We start from the raw sequence: 19,158 nt of genomic DNA, 5'->3' as shown, positions 1-19,158 counted from the left end.
GGTTTGAGAGCGAAGAGGAGGGCGAAGGAAAGAATTTCAGATGCTTGGTGGAAAATTTTCAGCTTGTTGTAGAATGTTTGATGTTTTTCAGCTAGTTTAATTCTATTCTTTGATTGTGCATTTCATTGTGTTTTGAGTTGAATCGTTCGCAGTATAGAATTTCCATTTCTGAATCAATCAAATCGATGTGTTGCTAATGCAAGTTTGTTTTATTTGCTCGCTTGTGTTTGGGCCTTGCGCCTGTGCTTCGGGTTCTTATGAGCGAAGCAGTGTAGAGAAAATCCGGTCCTGGGGGCTGGGGAAAAATAAAGAGAACCGTCCAATTTTTGATCTTCATTTTAATTCGTTATTTTACTTTCTCAGATGGTCCGTCATTTTCTATAGGAGGATCGATATGTGGCCCCCTGAAAAAGTGTGAGTTTTGAGAAAATTATCCTCCCTTTTCCTCTAGCATTGGCTGAGTCTGCTGATAAGTGAATGAAATTAGTAAAAAAATTTGACTGAAATTGGTGAACTTGAAACTAGATTGGTCATTTGAAAATTTTTGATAATCAAGCACGTCTCCCTTGAAATGGAATTGATCACTTCTACGTTTGCACGCTGAGCTTTTTGCACTTGAAGCAATCCACGGATTTTTAAAAAATATTTTTTTGCTGCTAGAACTCGATGAGAGATGACGAATGGCATAAATCGTAGTCCTCAAAAAGCGTTGTCAAGAGAAATAGGGGTGCTCAAAGTTTTGAAAAAATGATTATGGCGGTAAGGTGTTCGATGCAAAGTTGATTAAAAAACCTCCAAAAGTGGTAAAAAATTGCTACTTTTGTTCGTTTGCAGATCCATAAAAACGCTTTTTGGAGACTTGGTGAAAATCAGTGCTGTCAACTTTTTTAAGCTACAAAAATAATTTTCGGGAAAATTTACTCCAAATACAACTTTTTATATTGATCAACATTTACCGAAAAAATTGGGTGACTTTTTTCCTATTTTCGATTTTAAAAATTCCAAAGATTAAGTGCGAGAAAAATAAAAAAAATAAAAATTTATTATATAAAATTTGACATGGGATGGCCTGACCCCTATTGTACGTTTCGGCTTGAATTATTATTTATGAAAATGTACAGTACTTGCTACAATTTCGTTCCGTAAGAATATTTTTCGAAAATTTGTCAAATCTGTACCTTTTTTTGGAAAAGCAATGAATTAGGAAGGAAGGAACTCATTCGAAAATCCCTCCCCAGTCTCCATAGAAGATAATAATTTTCAAAATAATATACGTCAACATTCGAACTATCGAAGTAGGCGCGCTGGTATTACGCAATCAACGATGATTAGAAATTGACAAATAAACATATAGCACACCTGCCCGCAGTGCAATTAATCTCGGGTAATAACACAATTTTATGAATGAACTATCGTAAAGAAAACACATCTAGCATTCCGAACGATAAACAAACAAATTCCACTGCGATAAATTCCTGTAGAAAACCAGAACCAAAGATCCCCGCGTAGTTTGCCTCGATTAACTCGTGATAATAGTCTGGTCAAAAGAAATTCGTATTCGTAATATCGAAGCTTTCTTCGATCTGCATCCACCGGAGCAACACAGACAAGCGAGCAGGAAAAAAACAAACCGGTTCAAATGGACCAAAATTGTATCGAGCAGTTTTCCTTCCAAGTCTTTTAAAAAAGAATTATGCATCGCACCGGGCACCGCAGCTGTAAGAGCAAGAAATTGCATAATGATAACGAGAGTAACGCACATAATACTCGTATGGTGCAGTGCAGAGGCACAGGGGCACGAGCAGTGGGCAGGGGCACAGTAGGCACATATGAGCTGTATAACGAGAATCAGAATACGAGCACTGGATTTACAAATACAAATACTCGGTCGCATTACAACGCTTCATTTATTTACGTACTCGTACTTTTTAATGACAACTTGCACACCTCTTTATGTCTCGTGTGGACTATTCGGGTGTGGTCGTTCCGTATGCGAGGAATGCGGTGAATGTAGAGAACAGCAACGCTTTCCAGGCAAGTTCCTCAGAGCATTCGGCATATAAACTAGCAATATGTACTTACCTTTACCTGGTAGTAGTGGTACACGACTGTATAACCGATAATGTACTTACTTATAATAATAAAAGTGCACCGCATTATGCCAATGTCAAGTTGAGCCCGCGTACAATTGGCGGCCGAATCAATTTACCTCTATTGTTCCAAGTCTTGGTATGGCCAATGCGGCGGCGCGAGCTTCGAACGAAAGTGTGCAATTAACACGATGGTAGGTAGTTTTTCGCCAAAATGAAATTTTATGTTGCCAGGAATTCAAAAATTTGGTTATCATAAAGCGGGATAAAATCTCAAAAATTTCAGCATCATATTTTATGGGGCAGGGAATTGGGGCAGAAAATGGATGGTGGTATTTTTTCAACTATCTGAGTTTCGCCACAGAGTTCAAAAATACCATATGATGTCTACTGTCAGATATTGATCGGCATCGAAATTATCGCCCCCTCCTCCCCCTTGCGTGGGACGCAGCCCTCTAAATTTTGTATCTGGAAGACGTTGAGAGTCGAAAATGTACTTTGGTAGTCAATTTTTTGGTTTCCTCCCTCCTCTACCCCCCCCCCCCCGTCTAATTGATCTTGAAACTGGAAAGCAATATTTATTGAAGGCCATATACCTACGCAGCACGAAAAATTATGGCCCCCCTCCCCCTTGACGCACCCCCATCCAACCAGTACTTGCAAGAAAATTATACTGGTCAAAGGTACTATTTTGAGGCACTCGTCCGATGTCTGTTCGATGGCCAAACCACGTGCGTTTCCAGACTTGCGAATCTGCTCCGATTGTACGAATGATGTAACCGGTTACAAAATAAGTTATCATTTCAACTAAGACGCGAACGCGATGGATGAGTTGGAGTTGCAGAAGAAGAAAAAACTGCATAAAATATTCATCACGCTGAGACACCATCGCGCATCGTCGTCAGCACGATGATGACGGCGGCGCTTCGCACTTGTACGAAGCGCCAAGCGCCAGTGCGGCGGTTTTTCATTTTTTTTCATAACCTTACCCGTCACACATGATGAATGGCCGGGAGACGAAAAAAGAAACGTTACAGTTGTTAATAATAATGATAATGATAACAACCGCGATACATAATATAACGACAGCAATAGCATAGCATCGCAGCTCGGTGCGTAGCGGCATGACATGGCAAGGTAGATGAGCGTACATATAGGTAGACCTGTACAGTGTACGTAGTATACACTATACACTACAGCCGCATCACTAAATAAGATGAGTTGAATGAAACGTGAAGACAGGGACAGGAAGTGACGGGTGGCGACGAGTGACTGAAACGCTGGGTTGCAATCTATTCGAATTGGTCAACCCGAAGATATTATTTACTCATTGTTCGGAACCCATGCTTTGTATGTGGCAACGCAGCCAGGTATATTGCTGTTTCGTATTATTCATTATAATCAGGTGTTTGTGGCATTTTTTCCAGCAGCGAGAAGCATAGCGTGGCCGAGCACTCGTTCTAAGTACGTTTGCCTAATGTCCGATTGTCCAGTTCACCGAGTCGTCTCGTTGAGGTAGAAAGATCCGAAAGAAATTGAACGAAATTCTTTTAGATAGGATGATATTTTTATCTGCTGAAGAATGAATTTTGGAAATTTTTCAGTTTGGTTCCTTTGAATCAAATTCTCCTCCACGTGGAACAGGTTCTTTTCATTTTCTTTTCGTATCGATTTGACAATATCGAAGTTTTGATCTAATTGAGCTGATCAGGTCCAATCAGGTTTCCCCATTAGAGTGATTGGATCTGAATAGATCTGCTCAGACCACGTTTGATCAAATCAAATCAGATCAGATCAATCAAATTTGAGTTTTGATGAGATCAGATTTGATTGAATCCAAACATCCTCTGATCTAATTTTATCCAACTATGAACCTCGCGATTATGCAGTGACCAATTTTACTCTCAATTTTTAAAAAAAGTAAGATAACTTCAAGGGTAGTTCGCCACAAAATTTATAGCTGCCCAATAGCAAAACTACAGACTGGTGTGTAAAGGTATCAAAATCACGATTTTTTGGAGAATTCCACCAAAAAAAAAATGGAAAATGTGCAAAAAAAGAAGTAAAATAGGGTCATTCCACGTCAATTGAACCAAGAAGTGGTAAGTGGGTTCGGAGATTTTTTGAAATTTTTCCTGTGGTAAAACCTTCCGAAGGGATGACCATCAATGGCGCAAATCGCAGCCCTCTAGCCCATTTTTAAATGCAGCCAGGGGGTGTCAAAGTTTTCAGTGATGCTAAAATATCATCCATTTCAGCAGTGGATTACTCGATAACCGCGATACCTACCAAAATGAAACTTTTTCCCATAGTTAGAGGTTCTTAAAGGATTTTGGGTGATAATCATCAAAATCAGTGTTGCCACTTTTTTTCGTACAAAAAATTAGCTCAAAAAGATTCAAAACGTAGTTTTCATATCGTTCCGACTCTCAAAAGTTCTGAAAAAAATATATTATGGACAACTGTTCATGCTGAACAACATATTAAAAAATTGGGATGGTAACTTGTCGCAAAGTTGATTTAAAAAAATTTAAACTTTGCGAAAAAGTTGACCCATTTGACCACTATTTTTACGTATACGTTGAAAAAGTTGAAAAACCCCTTTCACTTGGTGAAATTAACTCATCACAAAAAAATCAAAATTCGAAAAAATTTAAAAAATAAACAAATTTTTATTTTTTTGCTGCGAGTGTGATTATTATCAACTTTTTCATGAAATACGTCAGAAAGAGGTCAAAATAAGACAACTGAATAAATTTAAACTTTTTTTGATGTTTGGAATTAAAAATTGAATTTTTTCGAATTTTGATTTTTTTTGTGATGAGTTTATTTTGTCGAGTGAAGGGATTTTTCAACTTTTCCAATGGATACGTAAAAATAGTGTTCAAATGGGTCACCTTCACCTATCAAAACTTTTTTTAATGTTTTAAATCAAAAAACCGCATTTTTTCGCAAAGTTTAAATTTTTTAAAATTGACTTTGCGACAAGTTACCATCCCAATTTTTTGATATGTTGTTCAGCATGAACAGTTGTCCATAATATATTTTTTTCAGATTTTTGAGAGTCGGAACAATATGAAAACTACGTTTTAAAACTTTTTGAGCTAATTTTTTGTACGAAAAAAAGTGGCAACACTGATTTTTTTTGATATCACCAAAAAGCCTTTCAAAACCTCTAACTATTGGAAAAAGTTCCATTTTGGTAGGTATCGCGGTTATCGAGTAATCCACTGCTGAAATGGATGATATTTTAGGTTCACTGAAAACTTTGACACCCCCTGGCTGCCGTTAAAAATGGGCTAGAGGGCTGCGATTTGCGTCATTGGTCATCCCTTCGGAAGGTCTTTCCACAGGAAAAATTTCAAAAAAATCGCCGAACCCTCCTACCACTGCTTGGTCCAATTGACGTGGAATGACCCAATAGTGATCCTTGTGACATATCAAGCGTTGAAAAATCATAGGGTTCCTAAAGTAGAGACTAAAGGGGCCCAATAATTCTGAAAAATATGATTGCTGGGCACTTGGGCAGCTATATGTACGTACAAATTCGAGAACCAACTTTTCTAACCACAAGTTGAGTTTCGTGGAGTTTGGGATTGGGGGCAACTTCAAGTTTGTGCATTCAAAACTTTCGAAAGAGTACTTTTTGGGCTAAAAAATTTCCCAAAAATGATCGAAAAATACGATTGCGCAGCTACAACTTTGGGGATGGTCTTTTCTAGTCACAAGTCGAGTTTCGTAGGGTTGGGGGCAACTTCAATTCTGCACATTTGAAAGGGTATTTTTTGGGCTCAAAATTTTCAAAAAAAATTGCACCCAAAATACCCTTTTGAATAAGCATAATTATTCGAAATTGGGCCCAAACTCCACGATACTCGACTTGTGACGAGAAAAGACGATTTCCAAAGTTTTAGTTGCCCAATATTGCATTTTTGACCACTTTTGTGAACATTTTTCGAAAATTTGCATTCTTTAAAAAATCGACTGAGTAGTTACTTACTTACTAAATAATTGAAAACTTTCGATTTTATACGAGTATCTGGGTAACTTTTCAAAGTCTCTATTACCCATTTTCTCACATTTTTCAGACTTAATCTGTCTAATACTCCAACGAAATAAAATCGATGGTATTATAACGCGGAAGTAATGAATTCGGTAGCACTACAAGATGAAAAATTCACCGCCTAGATCGAATCTTAAAGCCATAAATTAAACCGTATAATCGTTTAAATATGGCGAATGAGATAACGAATACCGAACCAGTTGGAATCATCTTCGGAACGGGTTTAATAGATTTTTTTTAAACCGTAGCTATCTCGTATACGATAAGACATGACGTCGTTTTAAACTTACTTTCGTTGAAATCCATATCGTAGAATACTTTATAGATTTTATCACGATGGTATAGGTTTTTTTTTTTAGTAAGTTCAACGTATATAACTTGTGTGAGTACACTGAGTAGGTATATATGTGGAGACTCATCTGCCAAATCTCGGTAACCGGTTTGCAACTGTATCTCCTTGGATTGGCAATTCTTTACCTATTTCGAGTCTCGAGATGTGACGACGATTTTATAAACACTTGAAAATTGTTATCATTACAATAGCTATAAACTTTTAATGCACGATTTCTCGTTCTCATCAGGTGGCTGTTCAAGTTGGAAGTCAGGTAGCTTGGTACATACTTACACGTACCTATCTCGGGTCCACATCCACGTGTCTGCAATAACATTACTCTCAAGAAGTTTACTCTAGGTACTCTACAATAACAATTCGAGTTCTCAAAACAAAGAACACCCATCTCCCGTATATACTTACATACAAGATGATGTGTCGAAAAAAAGTCCGTAGAATTTTTTTTTCTAAATAAAAAGAGGTGATCGTCTATATTTTCAAGGTCTTCGACAACCCGCATTCGAAACCAAATACAGAAGATGATGGTCGATCGCGCGATGATCTTAGTTGCCGGATTTTTCATCTTCGCTCTCTATTGGTAGTTTAAGAATGCTGTCGCTTGCAGCCATAGGTGCTTAAGTAGCGTGTTCTTTATTTGAAATTTCCTCTTGGGAGCTTGAAATGGCGCGCTAATACCGACTCGTCCAAATTTATCGATCACGATACGAGTATTTTCGGTCAGTAACCCTCATCATCGTGCCGCGACCGCGCGTTCATGAGACAAAACAATAGAGACACGTTGAATGACGACGATGAGGACGTCATAAAAGGTGGTGCGTGCACGTGTTTTTATAGTATATTCTTTCTTAGAGGTACCTGTAAAAGTACATACATACAAGGCACAAAGGTGGACGAAATAAGTAACTTCTTTTTCTTATATTACTACTGCTGTATGTATACTACGAGTACAACCATCGCATGGTAATCGTAAGTCAACAGTTTCCGGCCTGTAAGACAGGTGTCTTGGGATTTTAAATAATACCAGATTTTTCTTTCTTCAACTCCTAGTCTAGGTCTGGGCCTGGGCGTCTACCGAACCAGAGGGTAGGTTATCCGTTGTACTCATACACCTATTACCTTATACATGATTACCTACACAGTACACATAATATGTAAACTCACACCAGCACCAGCATCTAGAACTTGTTCTCAACATTTTCAATTCCTTCTCCCTGTATAATGTACTTACTTACTTATGTAGGTATACGTAATACATACTGTTGTCTTACTGCTGCCTCTGAAATTGTGAATTTTATTAAACCAGTTTGGCGAGAGTAAAATTTATGAGCAATACGTTGGCAACGTCGCGTCACCAATACCGTCAACAGTGTCCTTTAGGTGTCTTTGAATAAAACATATGGGTGAATTTCAATCCGAGCTCATTCAATAAAATACACTGATAAATCTACCAATCTGCTTCAAACTAAAAGTTGGAAAGAAACGATCGACCGTGCAGCAAATGCCTCATTAGAACTCATCGAGGCATTTAGCTCGTAACACTGTGGGTCGATTACATCATTCATTACAGCTTAGCAGGCACTTGCATGGGTCATTTTAAAGAATTTAAAAAGCTCCGACCCGGTTGATACGAAGGTAGAGGTACTAGAGGGCAATGACCTTTATTGGACCACATCGGATCTAGACATTCTCTGACGTGAATTCGATTAGATCTGACCAGATTTGATCCGAGTTTTGATCGGACTAGATCTCTTCTTTCCTGATCATATCAAATCATTATCCTCTGATAAATCAAAACAACAAAAAAAAAAATACAAAAAACAAAAAATGCACAAAATGTCTCGATGATTGGAAAATTTTGTTGAAAATCTTAAAAAATGAAATCTCGCAATTAAAGTACTTATAATAAAAACTATAAAATCGGCATTAGAAAACTCTCCTCAATTGGCAGGAAATGAGAACTATGAAAAATTGATCAAATTTCATCATCATCAAATTAAATCTTTCAATAAAAGTGAATAAAATTTAACAGAAAACTAGCGTAAAATCACTTAAAAGTAGGTGAAAATGTATGAAATTTCTCATAAATTGGTTTCGTTACTTTTTGTCATAATTACTAGATAAGAATTTTATGAATTTTCAAGCTTTTCCAAGATTTTGATTGTGTTTTATTACGTTTTTTTTAAAATTTTGTCACTTTATGATCAATTTATTCGCCTAATTCATCAAATTTTGGTTATTTTTGGTATTTTTTATGCCACCTGTGTTTTTTATTATGTAGGTAAATACACTGTAAGTAAGTGCGATCCTTCGGGGCGCCCCTATAGATCCTACTGCACACTACTCGTTTCTCCGAGGATCGAGACTCCGTTCAGAGGTTTAACGAATCAGCCAGAATAACTTTAATGGTTGAGAAATAAACTTCATATTTCTCTACCGCCCTGTAGTTCGTGAGATTTCAATAGAATTGATCGTAACATACACACTTTATGCAAGTTTTGCAAGATTTCATTCGATGTGGATCGATATATATATATACTTTCCCCTTTCCAATATTTATCATCATTTTGATCTTTTTTGAAGCAAGTATAGCAAAATTTTAATTTTTTACACGAAAACTGATCCACTAATCTTGGACCTTGGTGTAATTTCTTTCACCTATTAGTCCGGCATATGACAATAGGCGTAATTGCACCCCCTCCCCCCCCCCCACCCACCGATCCTCCGGGACAAATTTTTCAACATAGGACTTGCACGAAATTTCTCAAACCTTACAAAGGTAGATCGAAACATCATGCAAAAATTTATCACCTGTCAAAATTTCAAGTGCCAAAGTGCGTTTTTCGATTTTTGGTGAATTTTTGAAAATTCAATTTAGGCCAAAAATAAGGGAAAAAATCAAAATTTTACCAAATTGACCAAGAACGCTGAAATTTGGGATATACCCTATTCTCGACATGCCAAATCGATTGGAAACGGTTTCAACCCGTTTTGAGCAGTTCTGGAGCCTCCAGCAGATTTTTGAAGCTCGAAATTCCCACAAAATTCCATTAAGTTGGACTTGTAAAGCTGAAATTTATTCTAAAAACTAATTCAATGTACTACGAAGTACTGCAGGTGAACGAAGTTGACTGCTGGTGGATTTCAAGTAGTTTTGGAGTCTCCAGCGACTTTATGAAAGGTTGTATGGCGTTTTTTTGGAAAATTGAAATTTAATAAAAGTAGCTGGAAGCTTCAAAACCATTTGAAACCACCATGTAGTCTGCGAAGTGAATTTCAGCTTGCCAACTCTATTTGATAAATTATTGTTGCGGGAATTTCAAGTTTCAAAAATCTACTGGAAGCTCCAGTCATTTTCAAAAAAGTCGCTGGAACCTCTAAAATGACTTGAACCCACCTGAAGTCGTCTTCAGAGGGTGTTAAAATTGGAGTGTACAGTAAATTTCAGCTTTCCATCTCCATTTGATGAAATTTTGTGAAAATTTAAAGTTTCAAAACTCTACTGAAAGCTCTAGTAATTTTCAAAAAAGTCGCTGGAGGCTCTAAAATGACTTGAACCCACTAGCAGCCAACTTCGTAGCGTATTTAAATTAGTTTGCAGAATGAATTTCGACTCTCCATCTCAGTTTGATGAAATTTTAGGGGAAATTTCAAGTTTCAAAAATCTACTGGAGGCTCCAGTAATTTTCAAAAATGTCACTGGAGAATCCAAAATGACTTGAAATTTACCTTCAGTACTTCGTAGTACCTACCCTGAATTCAGTTTTTAGAATAAATTTCAGCTTTACAAGTCCAATTTAATGGAATTTTGTGGGAATTTCGAGTTTCAAAAATCTGCCGGAGGCTCCAGAACTGCTCAAAACGGGTTGAAACCGTTTCCAATCGATTTGACATGTCAAAAAAAGGGTATATCCCAAATTTCAGCTTTCTTGGTCAATTTGGTAAAATTTTGATTTTTTCCCTTATTTTTGGCCTAAATTGAATTTTCAAAAATTCACCAAAAATCGAAAAACGCACTTTAGCACTTGAAATTTTGACAGGTGATAAATTTTTGCATGATCTTTCGATCTACCTTATTTGTAAGATTTGAAAAATTTTGTGTAAGTTCTATGTTGGAACACAAAATCTGCGATTTCGGCTGACCTGTCAATCAAAATAGCCGCCATTTTGTAAGTTAGGCCAACTTTTTTTTGGGCAAGTTTGCTTTAAAATGTTCCTTAGGATGTCCTCTTTAAGAGAAAAGTTGTCCCGGAGGATCGGCTGGGGGGAGGGGTGCAATTACTCCTATTGTCATATGCCGGACTATATCATAAGTAGTATAGATACAAATTTCTGCTATTTTATATTTCGAAAAATATTGATTTGATAGTCATTTTGAAAACGAGTACCTACCATGCGTAGTCAAATTTGGGTTCAGTGATCCGTATCATGCGAAAAAATCTGTTTTTATAAATGGGTACGAAGTTACGAACTTGGTTTTATATTAAAACGGTACCTGCCAAGTCTGCCTAATTTTATGAAATTTTCAAACAAATGAACAGCTTTTTAAGTTAGTAGCTACCATCTAATTCGAGCCAGCTCTCACATTTTTCCACCGTGTATTCATCATTAACGGATTACTGGAGTAAAGAAACCTCACACATATTATAATACACGTAGGTAACCTATAATTTGAAAATTGCCAGCACTTGAGCGCATACCTGCATTCGATTTAGTAAAACATCGTGGCAAAGGGAAGCTGCAAACAGTGCAAAGATTTTAACCAAAGTAACCAAATACCCGGTCCGTTAAATTCGCACGAATGCGCGAAATTATTCACATTCGCCGAGTCAACAAACTATAACGAAATAATCGATCCAGCGATCCGATTAATTTTTGAAATTCTGAGCGAGCTATGCAGAAGGGCATTCGAGCAAGACGAGCACATGTTCGACTTCAAACCGTTAATTTGTGGCAGATGATAGAACAATCAATTTAAGTAATCAAATCGATGAAAAATTCTTGGTGTATAGTTTACCTACTACAACAAACCATTCGTAACGCAAATTAGGAAGAACTGCTCGGTATTTGTTGATATTTTTTTTCTTTTTCCGTAATTACGTAATAATGGAAATGAAAATCGTACTGGTATATAGTGGAAGAACAACAGAGACATAGGGAAAGAAAGAACTATTACCTTGCACCCGAACAGCGCCGCGTATAAGGTCAGTGCGAATAATTTAAACAAAAGTGTATGTACTCGGCGCACAATGAAACGAAGGTCAAGAATAGAATAATACACACTTACGATGAAGAGTATTATTATTATTATAGAGCTTATAAAACGGCTGGACGCTTTATATAAACCAGTAAAAGATAGCCAGGTAGCGTAATTTACAGAATGGCGAGTATATACGAGTAAATTGAAATTTTGACGCAGGTAATTAATATTTGGAAACGACGTCGAGACAACGTGTCGACTGGCACTGGCAAAATTTATTGAAAAATGAAATAATAAGCTCTTCCCAGAAGTTAGTAAGGTACGAATTTTTTTTCAAAACGATTAGCGTAATTGCCAGCTAGTTTATTACTATTTGAATGCTGCTGTGGCGATATTATAACTTCCTTTCTGATAAATGAGCACGCTAATTGCGGTTTGCCAGTCCACATGACGCGGAGAACATCTTGCTGTTGATCTCCTCTGCATTTCGCCCAGCTCTCTTCAAAGTCATAACGAAGAACTGGTGCTTAGATGAGCGATTCTTACCTTTGAAATTCCACTTCTTCTACTATACGAGTATACTTAGTGGATCTTGAACGCCTGTAATTGTTGCTGAGGGGATTAAGTTTTCATAATAAGCGTTCTATCGCATATGATTGCGCGCCAGTAGCTCTACTTGGAGGTAATTTAATCAGCGAATTATTAAAACAGGTGTCTACAGCATACCTCGATCTCGATCGCCACCAATTGCATTCGTGATTGCAACATCAGCAGCATAAGGTGGTTGGTTAGGTATAGGTAAAGGTACTACGAACATCAACATCACAGTTGTTGAAGCATGTAGTATAATATTAATGTACCTATAGACCTACCTATCTGAATCTTTACTCGTATGCCTAGCTACTGTATTACGCTGCTCGTTCGTAAAATGCAAATTCTTACCCAGTTTAGAAACGTGAAACTATTTTCAGGGCTTACACAGTTTTTAACTAGAACCAACGCGACGTCATCAAACCTTAAGGTTGCGTTTTCATTACTCCAATTACGAGTATTTCATAGCTGCCGAGCTCACTTATAAAATACTTATATAAAATTCACCTATACGACTGCAAAATGTAGGTATGGGTATAGGTACTCGTATTTACCGTTAACCAGTTTCGCGAGACGGAGAAAAAAGTTGAAAAATTATCAAATTAAATATCGATTAATACGATAAATAAATAAAGAACCGTTAAAGTTCCTCGGTGACAAGATCATGGATCGGTCAAACATACTTACATTTCCAGCATTTAAGGCCATTCGGTATTCGGTTCCATTCCTACGTCGACAGACGACAATGACATCAATATTTATATGATCTCCTCTCAAAGGTCAACTACTCGGTATATGCGCGATTATTCCTTCAAAGGGCACCCTGACCATATTAAAAATACACAAATAGGCTTACTACAATTCACAAAGTTTCAACTTTTTCAACTTCTTGATTCGCAATTCTCAAAATGGACCGAAATACCTACGTAAGAAACGATGTCTGGCATTCAACGTACAAAAAGACGAATGAAGAACCACTTGAAGTGTCTGGTTCCAAGTTCAGCGAAAATAGATGATGTTTAATAAATTGAGTCCTGCCAATTTTTAAAATGCCTTTCTGAATAATACATCACTCCAGTGGATTTCAATCGAACAATTTAAACGAGATTTCTTCATACATGCAATTTTTATAAAATATTACACTTTTGCCAGGGAAAAAAATAGTAAATTCCAATTTCTTTTTTGATTTTCGAATTTTATTTTTTGAAAATTGTCAGAAATTGAAAAAATTGATTAGAAAAGCTGGAATTATGATATGTAATAAGAGTTTTGAAGGACGCTACTTTATAGTCCGGCATATGACAATAGGAGTAATTGCACCCCCCCCCCCACGATCCCCACGATCCTCGGGACAACTTTTTTCTTAAAGGAAACATCCTAAGGAACATTTTAAAGGAAACTTGCACAAAAAAAGTTGGCCTTCCTTACGAAATGGCGGCCATTTTGATTAACAGGTCAGCCGAAATCGCAGATTTTGCATTTCAACATAGGACTTGCACGAAATTTTTCAAACCTTACAAAGGTAGATCGAAAGATCATGCAAAACTTGATCACCTGTCAAAATTTCAAGTGCAAAAGTGCGTATTTCGATTTTTGGTGAATTTTTGAAAATCCAATTTAGGCCAAAATATCAAAATTTTACCAAATTGACCAAGAAAGCTGAAATTTGGGATATACCCTATTTTCGTCATGCCAAATCGATTGGAAGCGGTTTCAATCCGTTTTGAGCAGTTCTGGAGCCTCCAGCAGATTTTTGAAACTTTAAATTTTCACAAAATTTCATCAAATGGAGATGGAAAGCTGAAATTTACTCTACACTGCAATTTTAACACCCTCCGAAGACGACGTCAGGTGGGTTCAAGTCATTTTAAAGCCTCCAGCAGATTTTTGAAACTTTAAATTCCCACTACATTAATTTATTGAATGGAGTTGGCAAGCTGAAATTTACTTCACAGACTACAGGGTGGTTTCAAATGGTTTTGAAGCTTCCAGCTTCTTTTAGGAAATTTCAATTTTCCAAAAAAAAAACGCCATTTATAACCTTTTAAAAAGTCACTGGAGGCTCCAAAACGACTTGAAATTCACCAGCGGTCAACTTCTTAGAGTATTAAAATTAGTTAGTACAATGAATTGCGACTATCCATCTCAGTTTGATGAAATTTTGGAGAAATTTCAAATTTCAAAAATCTACTGGAGGCTCTAAAATGACTTGAACCCACCTGAAGTCGTCTTCGGAGGATGTTAAAATTGCAGTGTAGAGTAAATTTCAGCTTTCCATCTCTATTTGATGAAATTTTGTGAAAATTCAAAGTTTCAAAAATCTGCTGGAGGCTTCAAGAATTTTCGAAAAGTCACTGGAGGCTCCAAAACGACTTGAACTTCACCTGCAGTACTTCGTAGCGTACTGAAATTAGTTTTTAGAATAAATTACAGCTTTTCAACTCCAATTTGATGGAATTTTGTGGGAATTTCGAGTTTCAAAAATCTGCTGGAGGCTCCAGAACAGCTCAAAACGAATTGAAACCGTTTCCAATCGATTTGGCATGTCGAAAATAGAATATATTCCAAATTTCAGCTTTCTTGGTCAATTTGGTAAAATTTTGATTTTTTTCCTCACTTTTGGCCTAAATTGGATTTTCAAAAATTCACCAAAAATCGAAAAACGCACTTTAGCACTTTAAATTTTGACAGGTGATAAATTTTTGCATGATTTTTCGATCTACCTTTGTAAGGTTTGAAAAATTTCGTGCAAGTCCTATGTTGAAACGCAAAATCTGCGATTTCGGCTGACCTGTCAATCAAAATGGCCGCCATTTTGTAAGTAAGGCCAACTTTTTTTGGGCAAGTTTGCTTTAATATGTTCCTTAGGATGTCCCCTTCAAGAAAAAAGTTGGCCCGGAGGATCGGGGGGGGGGGGGGTGCAATTACTCCTATTGTCATATGCCGGACTATTAAAAAAATGCTGCTTTCATCTGAGTCGGAGCTCAGTTACTTCATCGCCGATTTTGCTAGCATGAGATCACATAGAACGTGGCTCTTGAAATGCAGACGTGAGACATTCAGATGGGAAGAGAAATGTTTCAACCGGACGCATCTAAAATACAACACCAGCTAAAAAGTCAGATGCTACGCTATATTCCTCAATTTTTGGCGAATTTCTGAACATCTTTATGTTAGGTTAAAAAATGGTAAAAAAACAACAAAATTTCACCAAATTGACCCAAAGAGCTGAAAATTGGTATTTCATTTTTGACCTCACAAATCGATTGGAATGCACATGTTTTGAACCATTTTGAGGGGAAAGCCTTTTGCAAATTTTCGAAAATTGAAATTTCCTTGAAGTTTTATTCAACGAAATTGGAAAGCTAAAATTTACATTATACCCTGATTTGAACATATTGAAGAGATTTCAAGTCGTTCTGGAGCCTCCGGCGGTATTGTGAAAATTCCAGATTTTCTAAAAAAGCCAGACTTTCAACTCACATCTCAAGAATGAAGGTCTTTATACGAGTAGTACTGAATTTAATCAAAATAAGGTAGGTACTTACTCGGAAAATCTTTCCCTCCGATTAGCTTCTAAAGCAAACCGTGTTAGCAACAATATTGTTGTAAATTTACTGATGCAATGATACCGTTATGCAGGTATCCAATTTCAAATATCTACCTGTTCCTGTTGTACGATTAGTATAGCATGGAAACGCATGGACCATCGTATATATTATGTTGATGTCGTATACCTAAGGTATTCAATACTATAATAGAGATTCGAGAGAAGACGAATAGAATCTTTTAAAAGGCCCAGAGAAAGGTGCTTCTTGTGGCCAGCTCTCGTACCTGTACCTATAGCTACAACACAATGCCAATGGTGTAGATAGTTAGAAAGAAGGTACCTACCAAATCGCGCGTATTAATCGGCTATTAGAAAGTGAACTGGAGGAATTCGGCGCAGGGTGTTATTGGAGGGTTTTTCTTCTTCATAGGTAACGAAGAAGATGTACGCTATAAAACTACAAATGTCGATTTGTCAATGTAATACCGAACAGCCTACTACATTAAGTATTACATAATCAATTTTACTATACATATAATCACATATCTATATACTCACTTATGTACCTAATACCTATGTATAGCTCGTTCTCTTACTATTTATATTATAAAGCGACGACATATTAATACATAACGTCAACCTTGTTAACAACACGTTGCTATGCATCGATGTCGTTTGCATTAATTATCGATACGATGAGAGTATTTTTAATACACCACGAACAACCTCCCTATCCACTCTGAGCCACATCGATAGAATAAACACACGTAGATATAATACGTAATCGAGAACCCGAAGAAATGGCTATAACGACGAACGAATTTTCAATGGAATCTACGCAGTGATCTGTTTGTATACAAGAGAAGGCGAATTTGTCGTGACTTTGAGAAATTTTCATCTATTTGAAATGCAACTCGAGCTGCATGAAAGTCGTAAAATTGGTTTTATAATAATTCCTGTAGGTGAGTAATGGTATGTTTCGTGCGGTATGCAGCTTTGCGTTCGGTGGAAAGGTTAAGTAGTAAGTATATGGTTTCCGCGAGTGAAGGTTACGTCGATGCTGCGCATTTCCATCCTTGAATTTTTTCGAACGAGTTCGAGCTATTTTTAGGCAAAAATTCTAGGTTCATCGTTTGGTTCTGAGTAGCCCAAACATAAACAAGTTTAAATAGGCGCCAAGTAAGGTGTTTATTCCGCAATTATAATTTCCATTTCCGATCAGCACTCTTCAAGTACAAGACTTCAGACGACGATGAATGTACCTGAAATAATTTAACACGTTGTGGGAAAAAATTGCGCACCATAAAAATAACTTGTTGATTATTTTCGCGACGTGAACAATCACACGTGCAAAGATAAGGCTTCCTCTGAATGGAACAAATGACCAGTAGGTACCTAATTTTTGACTGTTGATTTCGAATTTGAAACGTACAAAAATTGGTATTCAATTCACACACGGAGTTATTTTTAGTAATATTCCGAGTGCTTGGTACCTAGGTATGTACTTCAAAATGTACTTGGACTTTGGACATTGCGTATCAAAAGTGTACCACACGATTCCGTTCGATAACCCTGAAAAAGTGCAATGGCTCGTATCGTATGGTACTTGACTAGGAAATTCATCGTATCATTCGACACTTTTGATTATTCGGTTCCCAAGCATTTCAACAATCACGTTTTCAAATGAGAACCTATGAAATTAAACGTGCTCGCCGATATCTCGTGCAAAGAAAGTGGGCACATCTGGCGATGGATGGCGTCTCGCGCAGCGGAATCATCCGTGATTTATTCTTATATATTTAATACCATCTTAATATACGATGGTCATCTTTTAATCACGTTGCACTTTAGCAACTACGAGGTACCTACCTACTTTCTAATTGTAGCGTTTAAAATAAAAGGCAGAAGCTTTAAATATGAAAAACGGACGGTTTTTTTGAGATACCGATAGGTAGGTACACGATGAAAGGTGATGATTGTCTCGACTTTTTACCTGGAAATTAATAGTAAATACCAACACCATGGCCATTCACCTAGACATTCGCTCGTTACTCTTGAATACGATAAATCATCGTTTTGATTCTCCAAATCTTTCGCGTATCTAAGTATATTATGAAGTTCTGTAGGTACCATACTTGATAAACTCTTGCTGGCATCAGCACGAATAACTTTTGACCAGGAGGAGGTGGCGGAGTAATTTCAATTTTCATCACGTTGTTAAATTTCTAACGATGCTGCTAAAAGCCCACGATCCTTGACATTTCAAGGGGTCAGAAAAAAATCACAGAAAGTAGTGTATAAATTTCAGTTGAACGGTTTCGAGTAGAGAGTATTGATTGAGAAGAAATTTTTAGAGCCATCTCAATTGATCATTTCTTAACAGGTACCTATTTTGAATTTTTCCTCAAAAATTTGAAGTCCAGTCAAAAATTCACATTTGAGGAGTCCTGTTCGGCTAAATTTCCATGTTTTTAGAAAAATTCTGGAATTAATTTTGGGAGAAAATAATCAGTTTTGAAAAATTTTGTTATTATCAGGTACAAGAGTTGATGAGCTGTTTATGATTAAATATCATACATCACGATGTGTTTTATTTTTAAATACCTACGCTCACATCGTCAAATACCATACTTTGCTAATGTTAATTACATTTACGTTGAATGTCGATAGGTACGAGTATTTCGTTGCTACTGTATGTTGATATACAAGGTTTGAAGTACTCGTTCGTTTCTTGCATAGGTGTCTAATCTATACATATATCCACCAGGTATATTGAAACAAGTAATTAAGTAAGTAACACAAATATTTCGTATCTAGGTACACGTTCCACGATTTGAATGATGAGAAAATGTAGAGAATTTTCAACCAAACAAACTACTCAACGATAGCAGCGGTGCTAAGAAGTTGCTCTGATACATTTTTAATTACCGAGTTTGGTTCACTGTAACTTCACTTTAATGGATAGTATTCGTAGATTTTTTCCTTTTTTTCGCTTTGTTCGTCGGTTTTCTCATTTCTTGACATCGTTTTGAGCAATATCTATGATGAAGAATGGACAATCGAAGGATCGAGAAATTAGTCCGGAAATCGTTCGGTTTCCAACTTCGATAAGTCATAGGTACCTAGGTACTTCATTTTGCTTTCTCTCTTGTCTCCACCGGATTGCGGTGGTTTTTTGTGAATGGAAATTTGACCTTGTTGGTCGAAATTGAAATATCCTGATCTATTGTGATCTTGCGATACAATTGGGTTTATATGTACCTACGTTTTGGATTGAAATATACTTAGGTACATTTTAATTGAACGATCACTTCG

General features: G+C 36.8%; 1 protein-coding gene across 3 annotated transcripts in view; it reads left to right on the top strand.

Moving 5' to 3' along the window:
* Positions 1 to 19,158, top strand: part of LOC135833913 (cytadherence high molecular weight protein 1-like) — a 78,223-nt gene that overhangs the window by 394 nt on the left and 58,671 nt on the right. The window lies entirely within an intron of this gene.

The sequence above is a fragment of the Planococcus citri genome, chromosome 2 (genome assembly GCF_950023065.1).
Source record: "Planococcus citri chromosome 2, ihPlaCitr1.1, whole genome shotgun sequence".
NCBI lineage: Eukaryota > Metazoa > Arthropoda > Insecta > Hemiptera > Pseudococcidae > Planococcus > Planococcus citri.
This window is presented reverse-complemented; position numbering and strand designations above follow the sequence as displayed.